The sequence below is a fragment of the Arachis ipaensis genome, chromosome B5 (genome assembly GCF_059453495.1).
Source record: "Arachis ipaensis isolate K30076 ecotype BB chromosome B5, ASM5945349v1, whole genome shotgun sequence".
Classification (NCBI taxonomy): Eukaryota; Viridiplantae; Streptophyta; class Magnoliopsida; order Fabales; family Fabaceae; genus Arachis; species Arachis ipaensis.
Window position 1 is genome coordinate 38608551 of NC_142440.1, and position 14667 is coordinate 38623217.

Sequence of the window (14667 nt, forward strand, 5' to 3'; positions counted from 1 at the left end):
CCCATGTAATTCACCTCTGCTATTGCAGGGTTCTCAGGATCTTAAGCTTCTTCTTTAGAAGATGCCTCTTGAGTACTGTTGGATTCAGCTTGCATTCCATTCAGACTCTGAGAAATCATATTGACTTGCTGAGTCAATATTTTATTCTGAGCCAATATGGCATTCAGAGTATCAATTTCAAGAACTCCCTTCTTCTGAGGCGTCCCATTACCCACAGGATTTCTCTCAGAAGTATACATGAACTGGTTATTAGCAACCATGTCAATGAGTTCTTGAGCTTCTGCAGGCGTTTTCTTTAGGTGAATGGATCCACCTGCAGAAGTATCCAATGACATCTTAGCTAATTCAGACAGACCATCATAGAATATATCTAGGATGGTCCATTCTGAAAGCATGTCAGAAGGACACTTTTTGGTCAGTTGCTTGTATCTCTCCCAAGCTTCATAAAGGGATTCACCTTCCTTCTGTCTGAAGGTTTGAACATCCACTCTAAGCTTACTCAGCTTTTGAGGAGGAAAGAACTTGGCTAAGAAAGCCGTGACCAGCTTATTCCAAGAGTTCAGGCTATCTTTGGGTTGAGAGTCCAACCACACTCTAGCTCTATCTCTTACAGCAAACGGGAAAAGCATGAGCCTGTAGACTTCAGGATCTACCCCATTAGTCTTAACAGTATCACAGATCTGCAAGAATTCAGTTAAGAACTGAAAAGGATCTTCAGATGGAAGTCCATGAAACTTGCAATTTTGTTGCATTAGAGAAACTAATTGAGGTTTAAGCTCAAAATTGTTTGCTCCAATGGTATGGATGGAGATGCTTCTTCCATGTAAATTAGAATTAGGTGCAGTAAAGTCACCAAGCATCCTCCTTGCATTATTATTATTTTCGGCTGCCATATCCTCTTCTTGTTCAAAAATTTCTGTAAGGTTATCTCTGGATTGTTGTATTTTAGCTTCTCTTAGTTTCCTTTTCAGAGTCCTTTCAGGTTCAGGGTCTTCTTCAACAAGAATGTTCTTGTCCTTGCTCCTGCTCATATGAAAAAGAGGGAACAGAAAAATAATAATAATAGGGATCTTTTTTACCCAGGTATAGAGGTTCCCTTGTGTGAGTAGAAGAAGAAAAGAATGTAATGTAAAGAAGGGAAGTAGAGAAAATTCGAACACAGATGGAAGAAGGGGTTCGAATTTGTGTGAGATGAAGTGTTAGTAGATGAATAAATAAATAGAAGGAGATGAGATAGAAAGAGGATTTTCGAAAATAAAATTTTGAAAAGGGGTTAGTGATTTTCGAAAATTAGGAATGAAATCAAGTTAAAATTAAAAATTGAAACAATTAGTTAATTAAAAAGAATTTTTGAAAAAGAGGGAGATATTTTCGAAAATTAGAGCGAGAGAGAGTTAGTTAGGTAGTTTTGAAAAAGATAAGAAACAAACAAAAAGTCAATTAGTTAGTTGAAAAAGATTTGAAAATTAATTTTGAAAAGATAAGAAGATAAGAAGTTAGAAAAGATATTTGAAAATCAAATTTTTGAAAAAGATAAGATTTTTAAAAAAGATATGATAGAAAGATATGATTAGAATTATTTTTGAAAAAGATTTGATTTTTAAAATCATAATTAATGACTTGACTCACAAGAAATCACAAGATATGATTCTAGAACTTAAAGTTTGAATCTTTCTTGACAAGCAAGTAACAAACTTGAAATTTTTGAATCAAAACATTAATTAATGAGAATATTTTCGAAAATTATAAGATAAAATTAAGAAAAGATTTTTGAAAAATATTTTTAAAATTTTCGAAAATAAATAAGAAAAAAGAAAAAGATTTGATTTTTGAAAAAGATTTTGAAAAAGATAAGATTTTTAAATTGAAAATTTTATTTGACTCATAAGAACAACTAGATTTTAAAAATTTTTGAAAAAGTCAATCCAAATTTTCGAAATTTATGAGTGAAAAAGGGAAAGATATTTTTTTGATTTTTGAATTTTCAATGATGAAAGAGAAAAACATGAAAAAGACTCAATGCATGAAAGTTATGGATCAAAACAATGAATGCATGCAAGAATGCTATGAATGTCAAGATGAACACCAAGAACACTTTGAAGATCATGATGAACATCAAGAACTTATTTTTGAAAATTTTATATGCAAAGAAAACATGCAAGACACCAAACTTAGAAATTTTTCATGTTCAGACACTATGAATGCAAAAATGCACATGAAAAACAAGAAAAGACACAAAACAAGAAAACATCAAGATCAAACAAGAAGACTTACCAAGAACAACTTGAAGATCATGAAGAACACTATGAATGCATGAATTTTTCGAAAATTTTATGCAAGAATTTTTAGAAAAATGCAATTGACACTAAACTTAAAATTTGACTCAAGACTCAAACAAGAAACACAAAAATATTTTTGATTTTTATGATTTTCTAATTTTTTTGGTTTTTTCGAAAATTAATTTGAAAAAGAAAAATAAGGATTCCAAAATTTTTAATATGAATTCCAGGAATCTTGCATTCTTAGTCTAAAGCTTCAGTCCAGGAATTAGACATGGCTCACTAGCCAGCCAAGCTTTCAATGAAAACTCCGGTCCAAAACACTAGACATGGCCAACGGCCAGCCAAGCTTTAAGTGACAAATCAAGCATACAACAGCTGATGGATTAGCAACAACTAGCTTGCTCTTGATAATGTTGGGTTGGAAGCCCCAGTCCAAAAGAATTTAGACATGGCTTTACAGCCAGCCAGGCTTCAACATGCTTCATGAAACACTAGAATTCATTCTTAAAAATTCTGAAGAACATAAATAAATTTTTTTATTTTGGGAAAAACGAAAAAGAGGAAAATATTTTTGAAAATTTTTTTGAAAACTTTTTGAAAACAAAATAAGAAGAAAATTACCTAATCTGAGCAACACGATGAACCGTCAGTTGTCCAAACTCGAACAATCCCCGGCAACGGCGCCAAAAACTTGGTATGCGAAATTGTTACTCTGAGGTTGTAAAATTTGTTGTTCGTTCTCTCCTGGGCAATGGCGCCAATAATTGGTGCACACTACCATGGTCCAAACATAACTTCACAACTTCGCACAACTAACCAGCAAGTGCACTGGGTCGTCCAAGTAATAAAACCTTACGTGAGTAAGGGTCGATCCCACGGAGATTGTTGGTATGAAGCAAGCTATGATCACCTTGTAAATCTTAGTCAGGCAGATATCAAATTGTTATGGAGTTTTTGAAAATAAATAATAATTAAATAGAAGATAAAGATAGAAATACTTATGTAATTCATTGGTGAGAATTTCAGATAAGCGTATAGAGATGCTTTCGTTCTTCTGAACTTCTGCTTTCCTGCTGTCTTCATCCAATTAGTCCTACTCTTTTCCATGGCAAGCTTTATGTAAGGGCATCACCGTTTTCAATGGCTACATCCCATCCTCTTGTGAAAAAGGTCCAAATGCTCTGTCACAGCACGGCTAATCATCTGAGGTTCTCGATCATACTGGAATAGGATTCACCCTCCTTTTGCATCTGTCACTACGCCCAGCACTCACGAGTTTGAAGTTTGTCACAGTCATTCAATCCCTGAATTCTACTCAGAATACCACAGACAAGGTTTAGACTTTCTGGACTCTCATGAATGCCGCCATCAATCTAGCTTATACCACGAAGATTCTGATTAAGAGATCCAAGAGATATTCATTCAATCTAAGGTGGAACGGTAGTTGTTGTCAGGCACGCGTTTGTAGGAGAATGATGATGATTGTCACGTTCATCACATTCATATTGAAGTACGAATGAATATCTTAGAAGCGGAATAAGTTGAATTGAATAGAGAAACAGTAGTACTTTGCATTAATTCGTGAGGAACAGCAGAGCTCCACACCTTAATCTATGGAGTGTAGAAACTCTACCGTTGAAAAATACATAAGTGAAAGGTTCAGGCATGGCCAAATGGCCAGCCCCCAAACGTGATCAATATGATCTAAAGATGAACTAAAAATCATAAGATGTCTAATACAATAGTAAAAAGTTCTATTTATACTAAACTAGTTACTAGGGTTTACAGAAGTAAGTAATTGATGCATAAATCCACTTCCGGGGCCCACTTGGTGTGTGCTTGGGCTGAGCTTGAAGTTTACACGTGGAGAGGTCATTCTTGGAGTTGAATGCCAAGTTGTAACGTGTTTTTGGCGTTCAACTCTGGTTCGTGACGTGTTTCTAGCGTTTAACTCCAGACTGCAGCGTAGAACTGGCGTTCAACACCCTTTTGCGTCATCTAAACTCAGCCAAAGTATAAACTATTATATATTGCTGGAAAGCGCTGGATGTCTACTTTCCAACGCAATTGGAAGCGTGCCATTTTGAGTTCTGTAGCTCCAGAAAATCCACTTTGAGTGCAGGGAGGTCAGAATCCAACAGCATCAGCAGTCCTTCTTCAACCTCTGAATCTGATTTTTGCTCAAGTCCCTCAATTTCAGCCAGAAAATACCTGAAATCACAGAAAAACACACAAACTCATAGTAAAGTCCAGAAATGTAAATTTAACATAAAAACTAATAAAAACATCCCTAAAAGTAACTAGATCCTACTAAAAACATACTAAAAACAATGCCAAAAAGCGTATAAATTATCCGCTCATCATATGCATACCAAGACAATAGTTATGGTGGACCTCTTCGTGACAACCAACCTCTACCAAATTACTATGGTCAAGAGCCCTTCCAGGATGCGTACCAAGTTGATGAATATGGTGGACCCCCTTGTGGTTACCAACAAGCCCCACCATATGCCTATAAACCCCCTCCTCAACATAACTTTGAACCACCACACTCACAAGTCCCTTTTCACCATTCACCTCCATATGACCCTAACCCTTATCCACCATATCAACCACCCTGTGAGCCTTATGAGCCGTACATAGACCCATCCCAATTCTAACCCAACTACTCCCAAGAACCACCACCTCCATATATACCATGTCCATATCCATCAACCCAAGAGCTATATGATCCTAATCATGTTATTCAAGCTGGATAAGAGTTAAGGGATCATCTCAAGGAAGTAATGGATCAACTTCAAGCAACCATCTATCAAAAGTTTGGCCCAAGAGACTCATGCAATGAACAAAGCATTCCCACGGATGAGGGTATTGAGCAACAAGTGGAAAAGATGGAGAGTGTTGAACCGCCACATAATGATCTCTCCATCCCATCATTACCCTCCATGGAAGAGCACCCAGATCCATCAAGCCAAGAACAATATGATCCCAATGATGCTAGTGACATGGAACAAGAGAGAAGGGATCGTCTTAGGGACGAAATGGATCTCATACTTCATAAGAAGCTAGAGGAGGCTCTAAAGGGAGTGGTTGAAGACTTGGGAGATGCAGAACCTCCATGGAAAAGTCCAGTCATAGAGCCTCCTTCCAAGGTGTTTGATGTTGATGCTAAGGAAGGTGTACAACCTCCAAGGCATATCATGGTTGAAGACTTTGCAGAGGTTGATCAAGAGATGGAGATTAAGGAAGAAGAAGCACAACCTCCCATGCCCTTGGTAAGTAATGAAGAAGAGATTGAATTGGAAGAAAGCTACCAAGAGGAAGAGGTTGAAATTGAAGAAGCTTGCAAAGAGGTGGAAGTTGTCAAGGAAGAGCTCAAGGGAATGGAGCTGGAAATCACCTTGCCAGAGTTGTTGGAAACCTCTCCCCCAAAGCCATCACCATCCATTCCTTCATTCAAGTGGGAAAATCTTTCATCTCTAAGCTTAATTAGCCCAGTTGAATATGCTTTGCTTGAGACGGATGGGCAACTTAGAGCTCTTTGTGGCCTTACGAGTAAGAGGGAGATGGCTAGTGGTAGGAGTTGTCATGCAAGATTCAATATGGTGGAAAGCTCAAAGTTTAAATGCAAAGGTTGGTGTAAAGCTCGATTGAATGGGTCTAGGAAGTTGTTTGGACGCTTCAGTGAGAATTCAGATTGCGTGCCAGCCGGTTGGAACTATGATGATCAACAAGAAGACGGGTGCAACAGCAAGGTCTGGGACCCCGGAATTCATTCAACCAATCAACACTCCTGGGGCCCTGTCACTGGCTTTAACCTACTTGAAGGCTTTATGTGCCTAGTTTGGAATCCCGGAGGCCGTTGGAATTACAAAAATTGGTGGGGATTCCTGGATGAGTTCAAGCACAAGCCACCATAACAAGGAGCTCACCAAATGTCTAACTTAAGGACTTTAACTAAAAGTGCTAGGTGGGAGACAACCCACCATGGTATGATCGTTCTTTTTCAGTCTCAGTTTTTTTTTACTTTGTTTCATTCTTAGTTTTATTTTATTTTTTTTCTTAGTGTTCACTCATAATGTCTGCATCAGCATCTGCATTTTGCATTCTGCATACTGATGAATCTAAATTCACACCCCATTCAAAATTGGTGAATTAGTTCTTTTGGCAAGCGCACTAAAATTATCGTCAAGTAATAACCCATAGTGGAGTGGGATCGTATCCACAGAGATTGGAAAATTCGAGCAGTTTTAATCAATTGATGAATTAGTCAAGTGGATCAATAGGATTGTAAAGTGCAGAATTGTAAATGACATAAATGTAAATGACTATAATGTAAAGAAAAACAATAAAGTGCAGGAATATAAATGGCAGAATGTAAAGTGCAGAATCATAAATGACTTGAATGTAAATGAGAATGGGAAATTGCTGAATGTAAAAATAAGCTGTAAAGAAATGGATAGATAAGAATGGGGAAAATTCATTGAGATTAGGAGATGTTGTCTCTTTGGATCAAGTCTAGCTTATATCCTCTTCAATCATGCAACTCATTGACCTCTTGGCAATCATGATTGATCGAGCCCCAATCCCTTGGTGACTCAATCTCTTAGATCTTGATCAATAGCAATTTCCTTGGTCTAATTGCTCATGAAGAGAGATATGCTTGGTCCCTGATTATACCACACACCATTGTAGGTCCAAGTAGAGGCAGGATTATATGTCACATATCCAAACACCAAAACACAGATTCTACTCTAGTGTGAGAAGGGATTTCAAGCATGGTTTCATGTTTCCTTTTCCAAGGTTCCCATGAAACCCAATTACATTCAATCTCTTTCCCAAGATAATTGAATACTAAGCATTAAGAACGAAATTCCTTCTAGCAAATCAAAGAGAAGATGAAGAGAAGAAGAATTTCACTATTATCAATCCATCAAGTACAACAGAGCTCCCTCTCTCAATAAGAGGGAAGTTAGCTACTCATAGCTCAAAAAGTACTCAAAAGTGAAGTGTAAAAGTGGATCTAAAACTGACTACTTAACCCCCTTCTTCAGTACTCCTTGGGGGTATTTATACTACTCCTAGTGAAATAAAAGAATTACAAAAGTGAAAAAGGAAAATTACATTTTGGAAGGAAAAGAAAACACTCAATAAGCATGACTTCTCAGCTGGCGTGTGGCTGGCGCTTTACTGGCGTGTCACGTGCCCTTCATTTCTAGCTTGGCGTGCCACGCCCAATCCTTCAAGTGGCACGCTCATCCCTCAAACAACCTTGGCGTGCCACGCCTTCGAACTCAAGTGGCACGCCCCTTGCCTTTCTCACTTCTCTTTGCCTCTGGAAACTTGAATTGGCGTACCATGCCCAAGGTCTGGCGTGCCATGCCCTTGCTCTATGCTTGGCTAGGCTTCTCTAGAAAGTTGAACTGACGTGGCACGCCCAGGGTCTGGTGTGCCACGCTCCTTTTGTGAGTGAGTGATTCCTTTGTTTGGCATGCCATACCACGAACTCAAGTGGCACGCCCCAATACTTCTTTGCTCTCTGAATGACACTGGCGTGCCATGCCTGGTTGCTCAAGTGGCACGCTTAAGTGAAGAATGGTGAGTGGCGTGCCACGCCTTCGATACCAAGTGGCACGCCCCATGTAATTGGCCTCCTTCATCCTCTCTGGAAACTTATACCAACGTGCCATGCCTAAAGGCTGGCATGCCACGCCCATGATCTTATCTTGGTTCCAGTAGTTGGCGTGCCACGCCTCAGCCTTCAAGTGGCACGCCATAGTGAAATGATAAAGTTGGCGTGCCAAGCCTTCGATACCAAGTGGCATGCCCAATCCTTACTTTTGTTCTCTCTATGCATTGGCGTGCCACGCCTGGTTGCTCAAGTGGCACGCCTAAGTGAGGTTGAGAGGTTGGCGTGCCACGCCTTCGACTTCAAGTGGCACGCCCAGTCTTCAATTGCCTTCAGCCCCTTCTCTGGATTATTGTACCAGCGTGCCACGCCATGCTGTTCAAGTGGCATGCCCATGTATTTGTGAATTCTTCAAGCTTGGCGTGCCACGCCTGGGTTTTCAAGTGGCACGCCCAAGTGACTTCTTGGAGCTGGCGTGCCACGCCTTCGATACCAAGTGGCACGCCCATGGTGGAGGTTCTTCTTTTGCGTGCCACGCCCATTTACTCAAGTGGCACCCCCATAGTAGTTGATGGGTCAGGCGTGCTACGCCCAACCTGGCGTGCCACGCCCCTTTTGTGTCTTCCATTTGGCTCTCTAAAATTTTGTATTAGCGTACCACGCCCAGTTCTGGCGTGCCACGCCCACATGCATGCTTGGACTTCTTCTCTGGACTTTAGTACTGGCGTTTGCTCCCAAGTGGCATGCCAGTTTCACACGCCCAGCTTCTTGTTTATCTTCTACCTATTTTTTGATGCTTTTCTCACCTGAAATTCAGCACAACTCATCTCAAAGTAGTGTACCATAATATTCATCAAATAATGCATGAATTGTACTGATCAAATGAGATTTATGCTCTTTTATGCTCTTCTTTATGCAAGAAAGAAGGGTAGATGATGCAAGTCATCACAACACCAAACTTAAGTTTTGCTTGTCCCAAGCAAATCAATGTGAGTAAGCCTTTATAACTTGAGGCCTTGGCTTTGAGTGATTGCAATACAACTAAGAGTAAGACTAATTGTTCAACACATGTATGAATCTTTTAATGTCATGGGAAGCTCTTGGATCCTTGAGGGTTCTTTCAGGTATAGGCTTTAGGAGTCCTTTCTATTGATTATCACCTTGAAGTAGTAAGGGTTGTTTTGCTTTCTTGACCACGACTCTAAGTGTTTTGTCTCAAGACAACCCTTTAATTAAGCTTTCAATTAGCACTCCCAAACCAGTTGGTTTTAGGGTACTAGGTGTTGAGACACCCCTAAGAATTTACTTGCCCAGGTCTCTTCTTGACACATCTTCACCACAAGCATCTACTAAGATCTTTAATTCTTTTTGAGCTTTTTAATGTTTCTTTTTCTATCCCAGTAGTTAATGCTCAGAGCCTTGGGTTTTTATTGCTTACTACCTCTTGGTTCTATGGATATTCAAGGAACACCCCTTAACCTTCCTTGTTGTACCTTCTAGGACTAGTTGCTCTCCATGACTCATTTTCTTTTTAGTTCATCCAAGGTCCTACACTTGGTTACTTATTTCTTAGTTTGTTTAATGATCTCTCTTGGCCTTGGTCTCTCTCATTATTTTTTCACAAATCACAGTGACTCTTATGGAGATAAACTCTACTTTTATTTATGTTGAAATGAAGACTTGGAATACATGGCATTTTCTTTCTTGAAAAAAAAAAACTCATAAAGACTTCAAACAGGAATTAAAAACTAAGCATAAAGCATAAACTCTCCTAGCATGATTATTTATTCAAAAAGTAAATAAATAAAAAATTTAAACAAGATTTCAGAAATTAGAAAGTGTCAACCATGGGACTCAAAAACCTTGAGCAGCTTCATCTTTAGTTCATTGGCCCCTTCCCTTTGTCCTTTTTCTTGGAGGGGGAAGAGCCACCTTCATCTGGCTTGGAGGAACCTTCTTGTGCTTTGGCATCCTTGGGCTTCCAAAATCCTGCCCTCCTCATATAATTCCTTTCATCCTTCTTATGTTTGGCTAGGATTTCCTCTTGTCTTGCACTTAGCTCTTCCATTCCTTGCATGAAGGTTGGGTATCCTGGGTTTAGAGTGGCTACGGCATTACACAAGTGATTCAGCTTTGCTTGTGTGTTGATGTCATACTGCCTCCTGGATATGGTTCTGGCATCATAGAGATGTCTGAATTCTGCCAAGTTCCTCTGTTGCCATTTGCCTTGCTCTACTATTTTGTCCAGTGTACTTCGCACCTCTCCCCAGTCAAATTGTTCTTACTGCTCCTTCCTCATATGCTCCCAATTTCCTTGGAGTTGTTGAATGTTTTGGTTGACTTGGCTCAATTGTTGTTGTTGAGTTTCCTTGAGTTGATTGACATCTTCCCTAAAGTGGTGTAGATCTCCCTTCATTTGGTGTACATCTCCTTACAATTGCTCCCAGTTGAATCCCTCTGGAAATTGCTAATATTGGTATTGTAGTGGTGGTTGAAGTGCCAGGAATTGAGGTTGCTCTTCTGCCTCTTCTTGTTGTTGTTGTTGTTGTGATTTATAGGCATGAGCTCTTTGTTCTCTGGCCCTGTTGAGTGGGTGAACAGCGACCACCTTGACCATCTTTTTGGCAGTTATGAACTTGTCTTGCTTCACAAGCACTTCATCAATGATCTTTTCAACTCCAGCCTTATCACATAGCCTCTGTATAATGCTGGGGAATGCCAACCTTGTGTTGTCACTGGTGCTTTTCAGCACTTTGTTGATGTTGTTGACAATCATCTCTCCCACGTTGATGTTCTCTCCTTTCATGATGCTGTAGATGAGTACAGCTCTCTCCTTGGTCACCTCTGAAGTGTTGGATGTGGGGATTAGGGACCTCCTCACAAATTCTAGCCGCCCTTTAGCTTGGGGGCTCAAATCTCTTCTCCTCAATTGATTTAGTATCCCATCCTTATCATTTATCCAACGCACATGCATCACACAAATTTCATTCAGGATCTCATCAAACCCAGGGTCTTGCTGCTTCATTCTTTCTTCATAGCTCCGAGTGGAGCTTGTCCTCTTCACATTAGCATTCTTTCTATGCTAGAGGGACTGTAGTCAATGGACTTCCCCTTACATAGCTAATGTAGCCATAGTGTTGCCCTGGTTGAGGCACTGCGTTGGCATAGAATTTCCTCACCAAGCTCTCTACCACTTTTCTTGGTGGGTTGCATAGAAGTGACCAGCCTCTATTGTTGATCTCAATGTTGATTTCAATGTGCTCGTTCCTCCCTAGTTGAAACCCAACTTCTGGAATGATCTCCCTCTCACTCACCCAACCATAGAATTGATTTTGGTTGAATGCGGAGAGGAACTTGTAGTCATTGAAGGAGCTTGAGGATCCAGAGGTTGGTTCCTTGATTTTTCTTTTCTTTGAGGCTGAGCTTTTTGGTGGTGCCATGAGGTTGAGAGAGTGTGTTTGAGAGTGGAAAAAAATGGGAGTTGCAAGAAAGAGCAAGCAAAACAATATTTTGCTCCAACACTAAACTTAGGACTTGATTGTCCTAATCAAGAAAAAAAAGAAAGAAAGTAGGGAAAGAGATGGTAAAAGATGAAAAGAGAAAGGAAGGTGAGGGTTGTATGCTCTTTGTGTGTGATTGGGGTCGTTGAAGTGGAATATGAGATGGGGAAGTGAGGTTTTTATAATGGGGGAATGGTGTGGTTTGAAGGGTGGGAAATAAAAGGGTTAAATGTTTTCCCACTTGGGGAGTGGCGCCTAGGGTGGGAAGAGGCGCCAACTCTTTTCTCACTATGTCTTCTGCGTGTGTTGAGTTCCAAAGTGCAAGTACACTTTGACTTCCTTGCTTTGTGAGTTGTTTACCATGTGGGTCCCATCTTCTCTCCTGAAATTGAAACTGAACCCATTAGTAATGACAAAAGAACCCCTTCACATTCCTTCTCATCAAGAGTGAATTGGATTGCAACTGATGAGTGTCTCTTGGGACACCAAACTTAATTCTTTGGCATCTTAATAAATTGGTTTCATCATTGTGTATTTAATGTTTTCATAAGAGTGGAATAACATCAATCTTTTCATTTTCTTTTGATTCCAATTCCTCTGAACTCATTAAACCACGTTCATGTTCTTACCTAAAGCATTAAGTGCTTTCAAATTGGGTGACTTGGGCTACTAGGTGATTCTTGGTGGTGGCCACACCAAACTTAATCTTTGGGCTTACTCTTCAAGATTAGGCTATTAATTATCTGTAAGCCTAGATTAAGTGGGTGGAAGGCCACACCAAACTTAGCAGTTTAACTAGTTATCAGCCCATTCACTCATTATGATTTATGCCTTCATCAAGTTGCAGTTCAGAATAGAAAGAAATGTAAAGAAAATCTAGCTACCAAAGCTAAAATCAAACCTTCTAATATGAAATTGTAAACTAATCCTAATATGGTAATGTAAGATGAATGTGAGACTGAAAAGTAAACTACCTAATGCAATAAATTTTAAACTACTTCTAAGAAAAGTAACTAAATCAAAAAGGATAAAGTGTTGGGGTGCCTCCCAACTAGCGCTTCTTTATTGTCATTAGCTTGACATTCTTTCATCTTCAGCTGAGCTTGTAGCTCACTCTCTGCTGCTCTAAGGGGCCTCCCAAGTAGTGTTTGAGTCTATGGCCATTGACAGTAAAAGTTCTCTGAGTCTTGTCCTCCATGAGCTCCACATGACCATAGAAAAACACCTTGAGTATGGTGAAAGGTCCTGACCATCTAGACTTCAGTTTTCCAGGGAAGAACTTGAGTCTTGAGTTGTAGAGTAACACCTTCTGTCCTTCAGTGAACTCCCTTCTTGCTATCTTTTGGTCATGCCACCTTTTTGTGTTCTCTTTGTAGATTTTTGCATTCTCATATGATTGATTTCTAAATTCCTCCAGCTCGTTGAGTTGCATTAATCTCTTTTCTCCCGCAACTTGCTCATCATAGTTTAACATCTTTAGAGCCCAAAATACTCTATGCTCAAGTTTAACTGGTAAGTGACAAGCCTTGCTATATACCAGTTGGTATGGAGACATCCCAATGGGAGTCTTATAGGCTATTCTGTAGGCCCATAGTGCATCATCCAGCTTCTTAGACCAATCTTTTCTTGAGCTTCCAACAGTTTTTTCAAGGATTCTTTTTAGCTCTCTGTTGAAAATTTCAGCTTGCCTGTTGGTCTGTGGGTGGTATGGAGTTGCCACTTTGTGCTTTACTCCATATCTGAGAAGGAGTGTCTCGAGTTGTTTGCTGTAGAAGTGTGTCCCTCCATCACTAATGAGAGCTCTGGGACTCCAAATCTGCTGAAGATGTTCCTTCTCAAGAAGCTTATCATAACCTTGTTGTCATTTGTTGCAGTGGCTATGGCTTCTACCCATCTTGAGACATAATCAACAGCCACCAATATGTAGCTATTTGAGTAGGAGGTTGGAAAGGGTCCCATGAAATCAATCCCTTATACATCAAATAGCTCCAACTTTAGTATGAATTGCTGTGGCATCTCATTTTTCTTGGTTTAATTACCAGATCTTTGGCATTCATCACACCTTGACACCATTTTCTTGGCATCCTTAAACATTGTTGGCCAGTAAAATCCGGATTGAAGCACTTTTGCTGCTGTCCTTTCTCCACTGAAGTGACCTCCATATGCGGATCCATGGCACTGCCATAATACTTCATGCCCTTCTTCATGGGATATACACCTTCTTAGGATTCCATCAGCACACTTTTTGAACAAATAAGGGTCATCCCAGATGTAGTGTTTGGAATTCTTGATTAGCTTCCTCCTCATGTGCTTATTGATGTTAGTTGGTAGCTCCCCAATAGCCTTGAAGTTGGCTTTGTCTGCAAACCAAGGGGCTACTCAAATCATCATCAATTGTTCATCAGGAAAGCTTTCATTACTGCTACTTGCTGCATCTCTTCTTCTTGTGGGATCCTTGAGAGGTGGTAAGCTACCTTGTTCTCTGCTCCGCTCCTATCTTTAATCTCAATATCAAATTCTTGGAGCAGAAAAATCCACCTTATTAGTCTGGGCTTAGATTCTTATTTGGTAAGCAAGTATTTGAGTGCTGCATGATCAGTGAACACAATTACTTTTGAGCCAATGAGATATGATCTAAACTTGTCAAAAGCAAAAACTATGGCTAAACGTTCTTTCTCCGTGGTGGTATAGTTCCTTTGATTCTCATTAAGAACCTTGCTAGCATAGTAAATAACATGTACTAGCTTGTCTTTCCTCTATCCTAGAACAGCACCAACAGCAAAATCAGATGCATCACACATTAGGTCAAAGGGAAGATCCCAGCTTGGTGGTGCTATAATAGGTGCAGAGGAGAGTTTCTTCTTAAGTTCATCAAAGGCTACCATGCACTCTCTATCAAAAACAAAGGGAGTATTTGAGACAAGTAGGTTGCTAAGGGGTTTTGCAATCTCTGAAAAATCTTTGATAAACCTCCTATAGAACCCAGCGTGTCCCAAAAAACTTCTGATTGCTTTGACATTGCAAGGTGGAGGTAATTTTTCAATTACTTCCACTTTTGCCTTGCCCACTTCTATGCCATCTTTTGAGATCTTGTGACCAAGAACCACTCCTTTAGTCACCATAAAATGGCACTTCTCCCAGTTTAAAACTAGGTTGGTTTCTTGACACCTTTTTAGCACAAGAGCAAGATGGTATAGGCAATCAGAATATGACTTTCCAAATACAGAGAAGTCATCCATGAACACTTCTATGAACT

At 39.8% G+C, this 14667-nt stretch overlaps 1 non-coding gene across 1 annotated transcript; it reads left to right on the top strand.

Annotated features, from left to right (window-relative positions):
- The first annotated feature begins 389 nt into the window (after positions 1-389).
- On the top strand, positions 390-497 carry LOC148563903 (small nucleolar RNA R71). Its single transcript, XR_015884306.1, has one exon. It is a non-coding gene; the product is annotated as a small nucleolar RNA R71 (small nucleolar RNA).
- Positions 498-14667: the final 14170 nt, after the last annotated feature.